The following is a 20811-nucleotide window of genomic DNA, read 5'->3' as shown; positions in this document are numbered from 1 at the left end:
GCTATACTGGCAGGAAAACCACCCTCCTTAAAAGGCCCTCCTGTTTCCAAGTCTAATTTCAACACTCTTGATACATTTAATTATTTTTCCATTTAAACTTTTTTGTCTGTTACACTTCTGTGTTTATTGTTAAAACAAGAACATTTTTAAATTATTGTTATTTTTGAAAGCATTGCTCTGGAAATAAATGTCTTGTAAAAAGGGTTATGACAACGGTGACAAGCCCTTCAAAATATCAAAAAGTTAATGCATGGCCAAGGTGGTATGTGGCCACAATGTGAAGCGATTGCTTATAAACAAAATTCAGTCAGATGATTTTTTTTTTTATTTTTGCTTTAATCCCTGTGTTTTTGCTCTTGACGGCATATTATTAGCTCACGTCACTCATCATACTGCCCCTTTGACTCTCCTTCTGTCTGGAAATCACAGTGAGAAAATTCATCTATACATTATCCCTCATCCCAGTCACCTATAGATCTTGGTCTTCCCCGGCTAAGATTGAATAACCCTCAGATTGACTGATCATCCACCAACATTGCAGGCTCCAGTGTTCACTTTCAATCTAATTGCCTCCACTCTGCTGCCCCCCTTTATGTCAATATGACTCCCACCGCCCAATACCTAGTGATACCTACTATGATACCTACTATATATATATATATATATATATATATATATATATATATATATATATATATATATATATATATATATACACACAATGAAAAGACAGCGCACTTTCATTTTTTTTTCAGGTGATCAGAAACTCCCTCCTGATCTCTGGCACCTGCTGGGAGGCCTTTAAGAGCTCCGGGTAGCTCCACCAACTCTCTCACTCACTCCAGCTTGGGCCTGCTGCAACACCACCAGCCTCCACCTCTGATTTCCTTTATTATGTATGGTTTGTTTTTTTGTGCAATAAATGTTACTTTGGTTTGACTGATGTTTGACTGACTGTTGTTTGTATCTTGTGTTGCTTCCCAAGAGCCAGGGTCATAACACCACCCCACTGACCTTATGACTGTGCTACAGACCTGCTACCTAATGGCTCTCTCCCAACAAGCCATCTCTACAGGACTCTCTTGCTGCCGGTCTGATCCGTCCATCATCTTCACCTGTGGGGGCGGGGTTTTTCTTGGTGGGAAGAAAGGATGGATCGTTGCGGCCTGGAATAGATTACAGAGGATTACACAACATCACCAGCAAGAACAAGTCGATGAGGGGTAACAGATTACCCCTCATCGACTTTGTCTTCTCTTTCAGTGCTCCCCTGGGCCACTTTCACCTCACCTGGGCCCTAGCTGTTTTTCAAGCCTTCGTGAACGATGTCCTCCGGGACATGCGGTATTGTATTATTTTAATTTATTTAGATAATTTACTCATCTTTTCCTGGACCCTTAAGGAACACATTCAACATTTGCGGATGGGGCTACAAAGACTAATAGAAAAGAAACAGTTCTTAAAGTCTGAGAAATGTCTTTTCCTATGGACCTCACCCAGGTTTTCAGAGCACCTTATTTGTTATCCGACAGTGTTTTTGGTGGTTCACATTGTACCCGGACACTAAGGAGTTTGTCTCTGTCTACTCCATCTGCACCCACAGTAAAGCCTCCCACCATGCACCTGCCGGATTACTCCAACCTCTGCCTGTTCCCCACCAACCCTGATCACACATAGCCATGGACGGTAGCACCCCTCTAATTATTTTTCAAAATGTCAGCTATTCCTTCAACAAGCTAAACACTTTTAAATGATACTTCCATTGGTCAATAATGAACCTTTACAATTTCACAATTTCAGAGGAAGACAGAATGTCGTTTGTCAAGCACTTGTCTGAAAGAGTTAATGGGCTCTTGAAACTTTCTTGTAAAGCATCACACTGAACACAAAGTCCATTATTTATTATTATTCTGATGAGAAAATAAGAGTCAAGACGCTCACTTGAATTACATCACCACACACACACACACACACATACACACACACACACACACACACACACAAATCCAGCATGGATGATTATCCTTTTGATTTGCTTCAAACACTTCTCTCGGCTGTCAGAGTTAAAAGGCCTGTGCATGACAAAAAAGATGAGACGAGTCCGGGAGCAGGCTTGGCATCACTAGACTTAAATCTGTTGTCATGGCAATGGAGGACTCATTGACATAGCCGCCAAAAAAGAAACCCCAACCAAAGGTGACAAAAATCAAAAAACACAAAATATGTAACATGATTCCATTAAAACCTTTCTATCAGTATCAGAATGGAGCTCACAGTCAGCTGAGTGGATGATCCAGCAGAACTGGGAGGCCACAGAGACGAGGATAAGGAGGTTATAAAGAGAGGATGAAGATGAATTATGACTTGTGAATCAATGTCATACCTGGCTGAAATCTGGCTGTTTCAGTTGCTGCTTAATTAACTCACTTAACCCCAGATTTCTGACTGCAGTGTACAATAAAAGAGGAGGCAACATTGTATAAAACACAGAGAAACTATGGCGTAACGAGAAGTGAGAAGCAGTGGACAGAGGAGCTGTCGGTGGAAGAGAAACCCAACACTTGATGTGTAACAATACTGAAATTAAAAGAAGACACTGACAATGAAGGATGGTTAATTGAAAATGTTACACATATGAAATAAAGTTCCTCCTTGTCAAGCAAAGATTAAAATGCAAGCGTTTTTAAAGGAGTTTCTCCATGAATCGTATAATACTTCGAGAACGTCTGAGCTCTGCCTGTAGCTGTCTCCTCCAGAGCTCACCAGATCCAGCAGCTGTCCACCGGCGTCTGCAAGAGTCCAGTCCAGTCTGCAAGACGAGTGACAGGAATTTGCTTAGGTGAACATCTGTCACGGCGCGAAACAGAGTTTGATACATCTGGCCCAATATGAGGAAATATCTTTTGGTGAAATTCTGCCAGTCTGTCCTTTCAAGGATGGATAATGTGTATGTGCCAAAAGCTAAATGTACGTATAAAGACTGCGTTGATTACATCTGGTATTGATTTGCCTATCAAAATCGATACATTTTAAAAAAGGGATACAGGTATCACGGTTTACTGAAAAGGAAGATTTCAGGAGGTGAACTGAGGCGTCCATGATGTGTCTCAGGATTGTCTTTCTCCCAGTCCACTCGTCATCTCTCCTGTAGTCTTTGATTGATTGGACGAGTGTGTGTTGTGGCGTGATTAGCCACCTCTAAATGGGATACATGCTTTGGTGTAAACACAGGGGATTAGCTGCAGACAAACACACCTATCAAACAATTAATACACTAATCAGCTACTTTTCACTGCCATTAATGCTGCTTAGCAACTATCCAGAAACCCCTTTCAGTCCTCACCCTGTTTGACACTTCTGAAGTAAGTTTTTTTTTTTTTTTTTTTTCTCTGCTCATTTTTTTTTTTTTTTTCTTCCACAAAAGAGCTCTGGCTGTTCATTCTCTGATTTTCTGCTCAGACTCTGCTTCCTTCACTGAATTGGTCTCAGATGAAACAGCAGGCCGATTCCATTTGTCCAGTTCCTCTTTTTAATTTTTTTTTTTTTTTTGTCAGTCTGATATGCCATAATTCATTCACTCACCGTTCATTTTTGTCTGCTCAGGAAACAAGTGAACTACAGGCGTCCAGGGCTGGATAATGACGCAGTGGATGTTATAAAAGTATTCAAGTTTATGTATTTATTTATTTATTTTATTTTTTTTTTATTCGAGAAGAATCCCAACAAAGACTCTCCAACCTTGGAAGCAGCTGTTATTTGAGTAGAAGTGGTCTACTTAGCAGTAAAATACACTGCAGTGTGACAATTAAAGTGTTAGTCTGACAAATACTCTGTGAAAATAGATTTAAAAAAGCATTTTAAGCTTATTGTATCTGATTGTGTTTTGATGATAAACTTTAAAATGTTATTAAAGTTATTAGAGTTATTAAAGCTGTCCAGTGACTGTGGTGAAAATGAAATTGCATCATAGAGAACAAAATTAAACTTACTACTACATTCAGACTTAAGGGCCTATACCATGTATTAAAAATCTCCACCTGTTACTTTAAATGTGCTGAATGGCACAGTTAATGCTTCTATCATAATAATCATTGAACTTTCAGGTAAACATCCTCAGCAGTGAGTTGAATATCAGATTTGATGTTTTCCAAAAAGAAATAAAAAACATTTTTTTCATTAGGTTTAGTACAGTACTTCTAATTTTTACAACAAAAATGGTACAAATATACACTCTTTCTACCTGAAACTCAATGGCCTTAGCTTATGTTCTGTGTTAAACATGTACAAACAAAAAATAATTGAGCACTCGATACTACTATAACCCCACACATTTATATCCGTCATATGGTCTTCAGCTCACATCAGCTCCTGAATGAAGTCCTGCAAGTAATCCGTCAATGAAAAGGCTCCTCTCATAACACCCATGATTTAGCCGATGGCCATACTTCTCACCTTCTTAGTTGATCAGAATGGCCTGCTAGACTACTTCAAAGAAGAAAATGAAACAACTAAAGCTCTTGTAGCATCACTCACAACTCCCTGAAAAATAGTCAATGTCAGTCATGAATGCTGAAAACCTCTCTTGATTCTTCTTCCATTTTCCAGAAATAGATGATCGAGAATCACGGCTGGACATTGTCACTGTGTGTGTGTGTGTGTGTGTGTGTGTGTGTGTGTGTGTGTGTGTGTGTGTGTGTGTGTGTGTGTGTGTGTCTGTGTGTGTGTGTGTGTGTGTGTGTGTGTGTGTGTGTCTGTGTGTGTCTGTGTGTGTGTGTGTCTCTGTGTGTGTGTCTGTGTGTGTCTGTGTGTGTGTGTGTGTGTGTGTGTGTGTGTGTGTGTGTGTGTGTGTGTGTGTGTGTGTGTGTGTGTGTGTGTGTGTGTGTGTGTGTGTGTCTCTGTGTGTGTCTCTGTGTGTGTCTGTGTGTGTGTGTGTGTGTGAGAGAGAGAGCAGTGGGGATGATCCTGAGGTTGAGTGTCATGGTCAGACTTCCAAAAGTCAGTGTATATGTACCTCTGAGGTGTTGCTGTCTTGCACTCTCTGTGTTTGTTCCAAACAACCCTGGAGATGAAGACCAAAACAATGCCTCTGTCCCAGAATGACAGTCTTTCTTGGTTGACCTTTGCTCTAAACTGATCAAAGGGAAAGACATTTTTATGGGAAAAAATTCCTGCACAATGAAGAGAAAGATTCATCCAACAGAGGCTGAAAAAGCATCCATGCTTTTCTGTCTCCATCAGATAAACGACAAATGGCATTTTGATCATATCAGGATCGCCACAGCTGAAGGTGGCATACTGAACATGCACAGTGTACATAAACACCTATGACGACTGCTGACGGTGTATGAGGGTCTTGAAGGGTTTTCCCATTTCAACCAGCAACCCCTTGGGGCAAGGCACCAGAGTCCCTTTCTCTGGCACCTCTTACATCCTTTTTTTTGGTCATGGTCTACCTGAACAAGAGCTAACAGAAGAAAAAAAAAAAACAGCTCCAGAAAACATAATTTGATTAAATGACTTTCATTTTTCATGCTTAAAAGCTCATTAAACCCACTCAAAGCTGTGTCATTATAACTCAAACGCAATCCAACTGCATACAAAGACGTGTGTAATAGTTCGTGCCTCAAAGGTTCTTGTCTGGTAAATGTCCTTAGAATGACAGAAAGTCTTCCAGCTGCAGAGCAGAACTGCGGTGACCAATCAGCCTTCCTCTTCTATGTACATAAAGTGCATTCAGCCCGAGATTTTGCCCCCCTCAGGGAAACACGCAGCACACAGCTATTAACAAAACATCTTAGCGATTCAGCAAACAGTACTTCTGCCTCACTCAAACTACACACAGCATCCCTGTAGCGCCATTTATCATCGAAATCCCCCGGAGCATCCTCGCACAAAACTCTGAACCTAAACATACCCTCGCTCTAAGCAGAGATTTATAAATCTCCACCCTGCTTTCACATTCTTCCTTTCTTTCTTCTCAGAAAACACTGTTTTTAGCCCTTCCCACGAAAAGAGTGAACAATTCCCCTGTTCCTCCAGCGTGTCTTGCTGAAAGAAAAATTTAGAAATAATAACTTCTGTGAGTGCAGCGAAAAGTGAGGAGAAAAGGCAGTAACAGTGGTAGGTTTTTGCAGTGTTTTGTATATTTTAAAGTTCAGTCTGGCAGTTATACCTGCATGCGGAAACATTTTTGATATCTTCTGAATCACTCTGGCAAAACATCTTTGGTTTCTTTGTGCCAGTTCAAACCCAGGCCAGATTTCCAGTTCAGCAATCAAAGGTCATCACTGGAGGAGAAACCATTTCCTCATGTTGCAAAGTTGCATCAGAATGGTCAACTTCACAACATTTTATTCATGTCAGTCATGTAATCAGTTTTGTGGCAATAACAGATTTTTTGATGAGATGCAGCAACACAATTATTTGTTCTTGAGGAGATTTTGTGACATTTCCCTGTCTTTTAGGTATGAAATATCCAGACATATTTGTAGAAAAAGAGCAGGTGTCTTCAGACAGTGGGACCTTGCTGGCCATCCTTTTGGCAACAGGTATGGATATTCTAACATGTTATGAGGACACCAGCTGTTTCTAATGATACATTTGATAATTTCTAGCCTTTTTTTTTCAACAAAAGCAGTATTTTCACATGACACATGGACATTTCTAGCACTATTTGTTTTTGTTTTTAATGAACCATTGAGACACTTCCAGACATGTTTTTCTTTTTTTTTCAAGGTGGGGGGTAGAAAAAAAAAAAAAAAAAAAAAATGGATTTTTTTTAAACAGGACATTGGGATGTTTCAAGCTGTGAACAAAACCTTGTTCTTAACTTTGGGATAACCTTGGGATATTTCCAGCCATTTACTGGTCAACAAAACTCAATATTTCTGATGATACATTATGACAACTTCCAGCCAAGTTTCTGCCAACAAAACTTGATCTTTTTAAAGATATGTCCTGACATCACTAGCTGTGTGTGTAGCAGAAGAAGTAGATGTTTTTGACAAGATATGGGGACAAGCATGTTTTTTTTTTTTTTTTTCTTAAAAGTGTTTTAAACAAGACGTCAAGTCATTACCAGTCGTGCTTGTGGCACCAAAAATTGACATTTGTGATGAGACATTAGGGCAATTTCCAGCTGTTTGTGGTGACAAAGCCAAGTATTTTAGCCTAAACATGATTACTAATCATAACCTAGTGGTAAACCTAAATGTAACCATGACAGAAACACAGCGCTGTCACAACAAAAAAAATGAAAATGAACCTAACAAATTATATGAAGAAATGTAAAAATATGTGGCCATTTTTGCCGTTGTTTCACATAAGTTAAATTTTGTGATACTGTTAGAAGACACATTTGCACGCTTCCCCCTAATTAGTTTCTCACAGAGACGATGACAAGCAGCAAGCCCATTTTCAAGGCTTTAAAATATCTCTTCAAAAATCTGTGGGTGGTATTAGCGACTCTACAGGCAGATTTTTATGCAGAACATGGATCACTATCTGCGTGATGAAGACATATTAGGTGAGAAATATGGTTAAGTGCTAATCCCAAACAGTGGAGACTCAGTGCAGCAGTTTGTCTCTGAGCTGCTTTTGTTTAGTGGATTTCTGGGAGTATTTGAGTTCAAAGCTGCAGCAGGAAAGAACGAAAAAAAAAGGTAGCAGGAGCTTGTGAGAATTCATCAGTGGGTTTACACTCTGCATGGGCAGCGTGGAGAGACAAGAAAACTAAAAATACACCTGTAATAATCTTTAAACAGCAACAGCAGCCTCCTGCACATGTTCAGGCAGGACAGAGAGTCAGAGAGAGAGATTAGCAATGAATTGCAAATGACTTCCTGAGGTACCATAAGTACTGTATTAAAGGATGAAATTCACATCAGGCAAACATAGACACAGCTAATTATCTCCGCATGAATCGCATTAAAGAAAGATGCCTAATTATGAAATAAGACAGGAAAAACTTTATTGAGTCCGGGGGGGGAAATTCTGCATTACAGTAGCAGAAGAAACTGACCGCAGAGGTGAAACAGAATACCAATGAGAAGAAGAGAAAATATACGAATAACAAATAAATCAAGGTAGATCAGATAAAGTTAGTGAAAGTTTCTATGTGCAAAACCAACAGTGCTGCTTCCTGGTGTTCCAACTCAGAGAGTGTGACTAGATTTGCAGATTTTTAGCCATGTGTGCAGCTCCAGGGACCAATGTAGCTGTCTGTCAGTCGGTCCACAACTTTGGTCTGGAGTGAAATATCTAAACCACCAGTGGACCAACTGTTCAAACATTCATGTATCCATCAGTGCATACACAACAGTACCTCAACAGAACTCTGAAGTGCACAGCTTGCTGATAGCTGTAACCAAGTTGATGTTTCTATAGAAACTCTAAGCAGCACACTAGAGATCAACACAATACATGCAAAAAGTAATCAACCAACAACTTAGCGATGACATGAACAGAACTTATCACAGTTAGATCCTAAACAAAATAAGGAGACATCAGATGGAATGCATGGAATTCAAGACACAAGACACATTTGCAGCAGTGTTTGTGGCAACACAACCAGGTATTTTTAACAAGATGTTGAGACATCTCATGCCATGTTTGTAGCAACAAAAAGGGATATGTTTGACAAAAACTTTGGGACATTTTTAGTCACGTTTGTGGCAACAAAAGTGTGTTGAGACGCCTCATGTCGTGTTTTTGCTTGTATTGTATTCATATGCCTAAGATCACCCTGTATCTTAATGATATATGATAGTGTGACATCCCTGCATGTTTGGTTGGGACCGTGGGGGTGGAGTTACAGGGCTAAAAGAGGAAGTCTGGTGCAGGCAGTTCACCCTGAGACCTTAATGAAGTAGGTACAGTTGAGCCTGTGATCTAAAAATGAAAATAATGAACCAAAATGTTCTGTGTTATAGTTTTTTTTTTTGTCAGTTTGAATATTCTGCTCCTGGGGATGTATTTTATATGTTCTGGACTATTTTCACCTTTATGGTGGCACTGCACAGGCTAAAATAACACCTTTGCACTGAAGTGCTGTTGAGGTTGAACCATCATTATTGGATGGTTTATTGGACCTTAAAGCGGCCTTGCTGACATGGAAACAACCAGATTTTTTTTGAGCGACGTCAGGACATCAAGACACATTTCTGGGGGAAAAAAAGCAGACACTTTTGAAGAGACATTGGGACACGTGATCGGTGATTATCCGACTTTGTCACATCGCCCCAGCTAATTGTTTCCCTCTTCTTTGTCAGTTTCTGTCTTGTGCTTCCTGTATTTTATTTTGTTACTCACCGTGTTGTCTCTGTTCTAGGTCTAGGTTCACCTGTGTCTCACTGTCTCACCTCCCTGTGCGCTTAAGTAGTCTGTCTCGCCCACCTTCTGTGCCTGACAGGCAGGAGAACTTCAAGTCTTCAATGGGTGCTCAGTTTACCCTTGTTGTGGATCAGGTGCAGAAGCCACAATCTCCACCGGTGCCTCCTCCCAGCAGTGCTGCGGCGTCTCCTCCTACACTTACCGTTCCTCTGTCTCCTCCCGTGCCTCTTCACCTCTCCAAGCCTGCTGTTTTCTCCGGGGACTCTGGAGATTGCACTGCTTTCCTCACGCAGTGTCAACTCCATTTCAAGCTCCAGGCAGCTGCTTTTCCCTCCGATCAAGCCAGGGTCGCGTATATTATCTCCCACCTGGGTCTGGCCGAGGCTTTGGCCACAGCCGAATGGAGCTGCAGTTCTGCCATCTGCAATTCTCTGGCCCTGTTCACCAGATCATTCACCCAGATCCTGTAGATCCGGTGCGACTGACTTTAGACTTTGATTTATCCCACAAAGGGGAAATTCACTTGTCACACTAGCAGGTAGACAGACATACAGACCAACAGTAAGTACAGGACTTCAAATACTAAAAAAAAATACTAAAAAAGATTAGAATGAGTGAGTTAGATAAAAATATAGAAATGACTACTAGGAGGAAAAAATGTGCATTATGTACATTTAAATAAGGTGTCAGTGTATTGCCTTGTTGAGGATGGATGCACAAATAAATACAGTGTTTAAACACAGTGTTTGAAAATAAACAGACTCTATGAACATGAATGTGTACGTGAAATAAAATAGTATTATTGCACAAGATAATTGCACAAGATGGCGGAGGTAGAAGTGTAAGTAGTGCTTATGGTGCTACATTAAGGGTTATTGGTGTTTAACAGCCTGACAGCAGTTGGAATGAATGACCTGCAGTAGCGTTCCTTTTTTACACCGTGGATAAAGCAGTCTGTTGCTGAAGGAGCTGCTTAAAGCCCCCACAGTCTCATGTAGGAGCTGAGAGGGGTTGTCCATAATTGATGTCAGCTTGGCTAACATCCTCCTCTCCCCCACCACCTCAATGGAGTCTAGAGGACAGTCCAAGACTGAGCCAGCCCTTTTGACCACCTTATTGAGTCACTACCTGTCCCTCTCTGAGCTTCCACAGCCCCAGCAGTGACCTGCGCACAGCAAATGACCTCAGTCCTCTCAGCAGACTTTGGCCCTTCTTGTACAGGACCTCTATGTTGTGTGTCCAGTCCAGTTTGTTGTTTATGTGAACACCCAGGTATTTGTACTCCTCCACGATCTCAATGTCCAAACCCTGGATGTTCACCAGTGCAGTTTGAGGAGCCTTCCTCCTGAAATCGATCACCACCTCCTTTGTCTTGCTGGCATTAATGCACAGGTGGATCAGTTAACACCAGGCGACAAAGTTGGTGATGACCTTCAAGTACTCCAGATCATTCCCCTCTGTCAGATGTGCAACGATGGCTGTGCTGTCAGAAAACTTCTGAAGGTGGCAGCTGTCCGTGTTATAACTGAAGTCTGATGTGTAGAGTATGAAGAGGAAAGGAGAGAGCACTATACTCTGTGGAGCTCCTGTGCTGCAGACTACCACATCAGACACACATACTGTGGTCTGTTTGTGAGGTAGTCAGTGGTCCACACAGCCAGGTGGCAGTCAACTCCTGCTCCTTCCAGATTCCCCCTAAGCAGTGATGGTTCGATTGTGTTGAAAGTACTGGAGAAGTCAAAAAACATGACTCTCACAGTGCTCCCAGTGCTCTCCAGGTGTGAAAGTGACTTGTGCAGCAGGTAGATGACAGCGTCATCCACACCAATGCCAGGTCGATAAGCAAACTGCAGAGGGTCCATCTCGCTGTTCACCAAGTGTCGAAGGTGGGTGAGAATGATCCTCTCCATGGTTTTCATAAGGTGAGAGGTCAAAGCCACTTGCCTGAAGTGGTTGGGCTCCCTGGGGGTGCACAGTCTTTGGGACAGGAACCATGCATGATGTTTTCCAGAGGAGTGGAACTCTCTCCAGACTAAGGCTCAGGTTGAACATGTGCAGGAGTACTCCACAGAGCTGATCTGCACAGTCCTTCAGCAGTCTGGAGTTGATGCCATCAGGGCCAATAGCCTTCCTCGCCTTGGTCCTCCTCAGCTCCCTCCTCACTTGATCAGGAGAGGCTGGGGGTGTTGATGGGACCATGGAGTGACTCCTGTTGAGAGAGGAGAGGTAGGGAGTGGGGTGTGTGGATCGGTCAGGCAGGGAGTGGAAGGGGGTGGTGTGGTGTGGGGGTGACAGAGGTGTGCTGGGGGTTGAGGCGGGAGATGGGTGGGGGAGGGAGATGCGGCACAGTCAAATCTGTTGAAAAATAGATTCAACTTGTTTGCCAACTCCTGGTGTCCAGATTCAGGGCCCCTTCCACTGTTGTTTTTTTGGCCAGAGATGGTTTCCAGGCCTCTCCAGACCTCTCTGGCATTGTTCCCTGTGAGGCGCTTCTCCAGCTTCCTCCTGTAACTGTCTTTGCCTTTCCATATCCCCCTTTTCAGCTCCTTCTGCACTCTCCTCAGCTCATCCTTGTCCCCAGATTTAAAAACCCTTTTATTTTCATTAAGCAGGGCCTTTAGCTCTGGGGTCACCCAGGGTTTGTTGTTGAGGAAACACCGTACATTCCTGGAAAACGGAGTGTTTTCCATGCAGAAGTTAATGTAGTCCGTGATGCAGGTTGTCAGGCTGTCGATGCCCTCCCCGTGAGGTTCACACAACACATTCCAGTCTGTGGTGTCAAAACAATCCCTCAGTGCAATACTGGTCCCCTCAGACCAGCTCCTTACATACTTTTTTGGTGGGTGGTTGTTTGTTCACCATAGGTATGTAAGGAGCTGGTCTGAGGGGACCAGTATTACCGTTTTTTTTAACTTTTTACTCTTATCATACTGCCAAAACCAGTGTATTTTTAATGTAAATGACTAAAATGTACACAAATTAAATAGAAATGTCCTTAAATTTATTAAGGTGACAGGCACATTTCCTTAATACTGTACCATACAGTACATTAACGTGCATCAAAAACATTCTGACTTCATCATGTTTTCATACATAGTACATTTTGTGCTTTTATGGGTTTCATTAAATAAACACATGGTCACCTCTCAGACAGATCCAGTAAATGTTTGCACACCAACATTTTTCTGAAAATTTAAGTTGTAAATATTTTAAAAAAATACCAAAGATGACCAACAAAATGAGAAATTATACTTGTGATGTTATGTCAAGTTAGCATACTAACCAGCTAGTAGTGAAAACACACACCCTCCCCCTGTCCTCTGAGCTCCCAGCCCAGGCAGAGTCAGCCAAGAGGGCTGTGGCTAACAAGGCTAACTAGCTAACAGCAGGTGCTGTCACTCTGGTATTAAATGCTTATAATATGAATCGGACAGGTGGCTAACTCTCATGCATTACACCTTTCATTATAATTTCTCAGGTCTGCTTCTTTGCAAAACGACAGTTCACTTGACACATACAAGTCGTTCTGGAACTGCTCGGCTCTGTACTGAGGGGTTAATGTCAAGTTTCTCAGTTTTTTTCGCCGACAAAGACGGAGCCGTGGGCAGCCGCTTTGCCATGCTTACATTGTTCTGACAGGGGAGGGGCTCATTCTGTGAAGGACGCTTGTTGTTCCACCCAGTTTTGCTTCCCTCTGTGCAGTTTTCCCCAGACATACATTCCTCTTCCACAGGAAAACAGCATTTCAGTGAAATTATGTCAAATTCCACGATAAAAAACAGATTCTGTTTTAATCGGCCAATTCCGCGATGCCGTGATCGCAAAAATCATAGGGCCCTATAGGGAGCATCATGAAGCCCTGTTTGACACATTCATCGAATGGCCTTTCTGAGGCCCTCAAGGATCAACTTACCCCACTCGACTTGCCTGATGACTTGGCCATAAAAATAGACAAGCATTTGAGAGGGAACAGGATCGCCACAGGTCCGACATGTTCTCCGCCCAGCCAGCAGTAGCGCCAGTTCTCCGGGGGATGATCTCCTTCTTCGTGGCCTCACTCTCCTCCTCCCAGGACTTACTCTACGCCAGTGGAGAAGCCCATGCAGTTGGGACACACATGTCTCTCTCTCACAGAGAGGATTAGTTTCCATGTATTCAAGGCTCCTCAGCACTCAGTAGTTTTAGGTCACCCCTTGCATTCCTCACATAACCCATACATAGACTGGAACACTAATCAGGTGATATCTTGGGAAAAGACTGTATGAGAAATTGTTTTTCCACCCCCAAGGCTCTGACTCCCGCAGAGGATCCTAACTTTCCAGATCTCTCCAAGGTTCCCTCCTATTACCACCAGCTACAGGAGGTGTTCAACAAAGGCCGAGCTCTTGCCCTTCCTCCACATTGTCCTTATGACTATGCTATTGAGCTTCTTCCAGGAGCTTCTCTGCATAAGAGGAGGCTTTACTGTCCAGACCAGAAACCTTGGCCATAAGGAAGTACATTGACGAATCCCTCACTGCTGGAATCATCCGCCCATCCTCCTCTCCTGACGGGGAAGGATTTTTCTTTGTGGACAAGAAAGATAAGTCTCTATGGCCCTGCACCAATTACAGAGGATTAAAAGACATCACCTCCAAGAACAGGTATCCCCTCCCTTTGTTCACATCTGCTTTAGATCTCTGCAACACCTATCATTTGGTCAGAATCAGGGAGGAGGATGAGTGGAAGACTGCTTTTAACACCCCCAGTGGCCATTATGAGTATGTTGGGCCTTGCATTATGTGAGGCACAATTAAGTAGTGCTACATAAGGTACATAAGGTTTGATGAAAATCAGCAGAGGAGGAAACTGGTCGCTCCTTTCCTTTCAAGAATGGCAACTCAGTGCTAACCTGCTTGGTGTTCCTCAGATCCTCAGATTGGCAGGACTTTGTGTCGCTGCAGTGGGGAGAAGTTCTTTGGGCCTGCTGCAAATGCAGCTTGCAGCTATCCACAGCTTGTTGCACCCAGATGAGGAGATCTTGAAGGCAGGCAGCCCCATTGGGGGGGGGGGGGGTGGAGAGGAGCCCTTGAAGATCCAAGTTGAAGGAGTAGAGGTCATTGAATGAGAGAGAGAGAACAGTGAAGGCACTGGGGTTCTGTCACCCTGACAAATAGCAGCTCAAACCTGAGTTTTGCACCCAGGTGTGAAGAATGGGGAATTCTGGGACACTGAGTTCAGTTCAGAGTCCATTATGAAATCTGCAATGAATGACTTCATCTTTGTGTCCCAGCAAGTATCTGGTGATGCCTTTTGGCATTAACTAATGCTCCAGGAGTTTTCCAGGCACTGGTAAATGACATCTTTAGGGGCTTTTTGAATAACTTTGTTTTTGTCTATGTGGATAATATCCTGATCTTCTGTCCTGATAAGCAATTTTGTATCCAGCATGTCTGCCAGGTATTGCAGCGTCTCCTCCAGCACCAGCTCTATGTCAAGGCCGAGAAGTGTGAATTTCATGTTGACTCTGTGTCCTTCCTTGGCTTCAAGGTCTCCCAAGGCAAAGTGGTGATGGATCAGGGGAAGGTGAGGGTGGTGGCTGAATAGCCGACTCCCACCTCAAGGAAGGAGGTGCAGCAATTTTTGGGCTTTGCTAATTTCTATAGTAAGTTCATCAGAAATTTTAGCTCTATAGCTGCACTTTTACATGCTCTAACATCTTCTAAGACTCTGTTCCAGTGGAATACCCATGCCGAAGCCGCCTACACTTCTTTCAAGAAGAGTTTTTTGTTTACTCCCGTACTCACCTTGCCAGATAATGAATGCCAGTTTATTGCGGATGCCTCAGACATTAGCATAGGAGCAGTTATTTCCTAAAGGTCTGCAGCAGATGGTCGTCTGCACCCCTGTGCTTTTCTCTCCAAAAAACCTTCCCCTGTAGAGAGAAACTATGATGTGGGGAACAGAGGACTGCTGGCGGCACTGAGGATAGCGATTCAGTAGCCTACCTGAGTGGCTCTTGTGTCGCTGTCCTCAGCACAGTGCTGAAGCGGACAAAGATATACACCTTGGCAGTGAGCCTAACTTCATTTAGCTCTTTTGAACGTTCAATACACAAAAAGACTGAAACAGAATTATATCTTTAGATAGATAGATTCTTTATCTTTAGCTGCTAATGACAAACAGCAGGAAAACGATCCAAAATGATTTCACCTGTAGCTTCTTTCTTCAGCATAATTAAATGAACAACATTTCTAACCATATAAACAACAGCATAACAATCCGAGATAGCTGATAAATAATCATACATGCACACAATTCAATTCAAACTTGCATGTGGGGCTTGTTACAGCAGGAGACAGCGGGGTTTCCTGCTGAACACAGCAAGGATTTCTTTATATTCCAGCAAATCAGTCAATTCCCTTTCAAATGAAAGCAGGGACAAAGAATTCAGTCTATCTGTCAACATTGTTTCCCTGGTGCCTGTTTTTATCCGATTGACAGCTGAAAAGTGTCTCTCCACAGTACATGTCATCATGGGCAACGTGAGGAGGGCCCGCAGGAGACTCTACATGTTGGGGAAAATATCACAGGGGCATGCGTCCAGCACTTCCACGAATGTTTCTTTTTTTCTCGTTTGTGGTCTTTTTGGCCATTGCCTTTCTTTTAAGCTGCTGCACAAACACAGTGTGCTCTGTGTCTTCCACAGGAATGGAAAAGTGCGCGCAGGTGAGCTGGATGAGAGCCTTGTCACCAAAAGTGTGTGACCGTGGCAAGCAGGCAGCAGCAGCTCTCATAAAGCCACATGTGTCGGGCTTGAAACGAGTGTTCAGCTCTATCATCTGCTTGTTCAGTATGTCATTCCATAATTTCTGTAGGTCCGAGTTTTGCTGTACAGGTGATCATTTGCCCAAAGTAGAATCAACGTTCGTATTGTCTAACCTGGCAGGCAACTTCCTTGTGCGTGATCCACAGACATCCCATGTCAATCTCATGTTTATTCATCAGCTCATCTCTCAGTGCCATTACTTTATCAAATGCCTCATTTTCATTCCTGAATTGTGTGTCGCTGTCCTTGAGCCCTTCAATCAGATCAATACAGTCTGTAAGTGATAGTGGGGCAGATTGCAAGCCCTTAGTGGTGTAGTCGCTGTCTCTAAATAACTGGTTGAATGTGACATGCAGAAACAAAACTTTTTTCTTTTGCATTTGGTGCAGTAGGGTGTCAGCTTCAAGTTTGGTTTGGCTAGAACTTTCGGAAAATGTGGTGAGCATCTCCAAAATAGGTCCCAGGAGCGTAAACACCTTACTGACTGCGTTTGACCATGAGCTCCATCTCACATCACAGGATCTCTCAGTCATATTGTCCATTTCCACAAATCCCACAGCCCGTTCTTTCAATGTGCTGTTGTGCAGGTATCTGACACATACTGCCACTAGCTTTCTTTTTGACAAGTCTTTGTACGCATCTGCATCGTACAATATGTGTCTGGCTCATCATGCAAATCTGCCTTTATTTTTTTTCATAATGATTGATGCTGTGATTTCCAATATCTCATTTTGTATAGTGTGGTGCAGTAGTTTACCATTCTTGGGTAATTCATCCAGTCACCTTTTTATTTCTGGGTTTAGTTCTGGGTTTTCCTGATGCCCACACAAAGGGATTTCATGTATTGCACAGAACAGGAAGAGATCCATTACCATCATGATGTGCTGTCTATGTCTTTCAATGAAGGACTTGTCGCTGGCAACGCTGTTCAGCTGGTTAATAATATTTCTCTGTCCTGGCTGGTGACTATGCTTAAAACCATCCATTTTCCCCAATGCTGCAGCATGTGCCCTGCTGGCTTCATGTTTGTCACAACCCTCAGATAAATGTTTCCAGTCTTTGAAGCCCGTATTAATGAATCAATCCTCATAAGCTGCTTCAGGGAAATGATGACAATACTTACAAAAAACTGCATCTCTTGAGATGCTGTATTCCAGCCATGGGAATTTTGAGAACCACCTGTCAGAAAAAAACTCATATCTTTCCCCGATATGTGTGTGGCTGGGAATGTACAGAGTTTGGGCTGGCTTACATCTTATCTATTGATGACAGGTCTAGCAGAGGTTGTGACATGCCATCCTGGGGAACGGCGTATGCGCTAGGCTGCCGAATCCTGTCTCCTATAACACATAACATGCTATGTTAAGTAACCTCTGCCTACTGCCAATAATATCTTTCCCTCCAGAAAATGTGCATACAGACAGCGTTAATGTAACGTTAATGTTAGCCTAACTGTTACTTGCCTTGCTTGTGAGGGGGTAGCTACGAGAGGAATTGATGGGGAGATGGGCAGCCGAGCTGGATGGTAACTTGTCGCTCGTAACGTTACTTAAAATGGCAGGAGTTTCCTCCTCCTACTCCTCAGAGCGTTTTTTGGTGAATTTAAATTTTTTAAAAAAGTGACTCTAAGTTTTCCTCAGGCTTCTTATTGATGATGATCAACAGCTAGAATGAAAATCACTCACTACTCACTAAAGGCCTGTTTCAGAATGGGTGGACCCGGGCCTAAAATGCGTGGCCTATCTGGGCCCAATATAAGGCTGGCGGTGAAGGTGGAGCTGGAGGAGTGGCAGCACTTGTTGGAGGGAGCACAGAGCCCTTTTCTTGTTTGGACCTGAAGAAGGCCAAGAGACTTAATGCTTGACAAGCAAGGCGGGCCCTTCTTTTTTTTTTACCTGCTTCAATTTCAGAACACTAAACCTGATGACCTGGGAGTTAAACGGACCCTCTTTGAGACTAAACAGAGACTTTGGTGGCCCACCATGGAAAAAGACACCACAGGCTACGTACTGCCTGCCCTGTGTGTGCACAGTGTCAGACCTCTTGTCACCCCGTTTCAGGTCTGCTTCGCCCTCTCCCTCTGCCATGACGGCCCTGGTCGGACATTTCTGTGGACTTGGTTACTGGACTCCCACCTTAAGAAGGTAACACAACTATTCTCACCATTGTCGACCATTTCTCTAAAATGGTTCACTTTATTCCCCTGCCAAAATTGCCCTCAGCCAAGGAGACAGCTGAGGTAATGCTTCACATGTACTGTCTCCATAGTGTGCTAAGGGATATTGTCTCCATCTGGGGCCCCAGTGTCTCAGTTCTGGCAGCTTGTCCTCAGGTTATCATCCACAGTCTAACGGTCAGACGGAGCATTTAAACCAAGTCCTGGACACCAGCATTCATTGCCTTGCTCCTGAAGTAAACAACTTATCTGGGCAGAAATGCCCACAACTCCTCCCCTTGGCCCTCCTCTGGTTTTTCACCTTTTTTCACTGTGTCTATAGCTACCAGCCCCCTCTCTTCCCTGCCCTGAAAAAGGAGGCCAAAGTCCGATCAACCCTTGCCCTGGTCCATCTTTGCTGCCACACATGGGACATCGCCAGATGCTCTCTACAGCGCCACTCAGACCAGTATAAGGTAGCAGCAGACAGGGGTCGCTCCAAGGGGCCCACTTATCAGAAAGGAAAAAGAGTGTGGCTCTCTACAAAGAACCTGCCCCTCTGTGTAGAAGCCAGGAAGCTTCCCATCTTTAAAGTGATTAACCCTGTTGCTAGTAATCTTAGACTTCCCAGAACCATGAGGGCACACCCTATGTTCCACATCAGCCACGTGATACCCTCCAGAGAAAGCGCTTTGGTCCCAGACCCCCCCCCCCCACTTTGTAGACGGAGGTCTTGTCTTCACTGTCCACAAGCTTTTGGCTGCTCACCGACAGGGACATGGGTTCGGGAGGGAGGGCTATGACCGGGAGGGCTATGGTCCAGAAGAACGCTCTTGGGTGCCCACCAGGCACATCATGGACCCTGACCTTATCTGGGACTTCCACTGTGAGCTGTGGGGGGAGGGGGGTTGGTACTGTCACATAGCCCCAGCTAAGTGTTTCCCTCAAATTTATCAGTTTCTGTCTTGTGCTTCCTGTATTTTATTTTGTTACTCACCATATTGTCTCTGTGTAGGTCTGTCACGTCCCTCCTGTGTGATTACCTGCCCCACCCTGATGTGTTTCACCTGTGTCTCATTAGCCATTTTTATACTGCAAGCTGCCAATTTGGCTGTCTTTTTTGTGGCTCGGTCCGCGGTTTTAGACAGAGGGCGGCAAACTGGGGGTCCATACCCTTTTTGGAATTGTTTTCCTGTCTTGGACTGCTTACCCATGTACTGAACCTTTTTTGATTAAACATCTTCTCTGAGATCTGCATGCTGCATTTTGGTACCACCCTCTGTACGTTCCTAAACAAACTTTCCCTCCAGTGTCATCATCAGTTCAGAATACCTGATAAACTAATGATTTTCCATTATTTTCATAGCCAATACATACATATTAGCTTCCTTATATTCTAACTAAATTTATTCTGTCAACATTGAGTTACAGAGTTGCTATGATGACTGTAGACGCTAACAGACTGCAAACAATGAAAGTGTATATACCAGGGTTAACAAACGTCATTTTAATTTTTTTTACACAAGGTGGGCACACTTCTTTCATACAGACAGGGGTCATAAAGTGTCAATAGTTTGATAATGCCACCTTTTGTATTCAGGAAATGGCTATGGCTGGATTCCACTTTCGGGGTCTTAATCACCCTGCCAGCATTTAATTGGTGGTTTCTTCGTAATTATATATGGCTTACTATAGTTGCTATGTTGTGGTGGTGCTGGCAGGAAAGTGCAAGTCACAAAACATTAATATCAATTAAATAGTTTCTCCTTTTCAGAGGATGAAACTTATATATACCTATTCATTTTAACTGCTCTAAACTCCACAGAGAAATTAACAGATAAAATGAAGGTGTCCAGAGCGGCTTGGGTATCAAAAGGTTCAGTTAAGACAAACAAACTGAAAGAAACCTGCAGGCGCCTCATTACTGGAAGGACACAAATAAGCATAGCTCCAACGCAGTAGGCAGGTTGGATGGTGATCTAAATCCACTGCAATCACTGCAGTGGGGTTTTGACATTCAGTTAAAATAACAGGAAAGCAAGGATATTGTCTCTTATTTTTGAGACTTACTCTTGTGCTGGCGACTTATTTCCATCTGTACTGCTGTGTTACAAAGGGGGATCAATAAAGGACTATCTAAGTACTACACAATGTGACAACTACATTATAGAAGTTGACTTTCTCATATGACAACAAACTTTTAAATGTTGTTCTCAACAAAACACAATCAACATAAAATAAAATTCAACTATAACAACAGACCAGAGAGACCAGACACTATGTTTGTGCCTGAATGTATTTAAAAAGAGGAAATATATGTCCAGTATGCTACCGAATAGAATTAATCAGGTGCAGGAGAGTTTTCATTTTGATGTGGAGGTTGGAGCATGTCAAAGTTACTTTAAGAGTAGTTTACAGAAAGGGCTCACTCTGACATCTCTGTTGTCTGCGATCAGACATAAATGTTAACTTGTTAAACTGTTTCCAGAATCAGTCGACTTGGTCTGTTAAAACACAA

Source organism: Acanthopagrus latus, chromosome 18 (assembly GCF_904848185.1).
Source record: "Acanthopagrus latus isolate v.2019 chromosome 18, fAcaLat1.1, whole genome shotgun sequence".
Lineage (NCBI taxonomy): Eukaryota > Metazoa > Chordata > Actinopteri > Spariformes > Sparidae > Acanthopagrus > Acanthopagrus latus.
Note: the sequence above shows the minus strand (reverse complement) of the source record.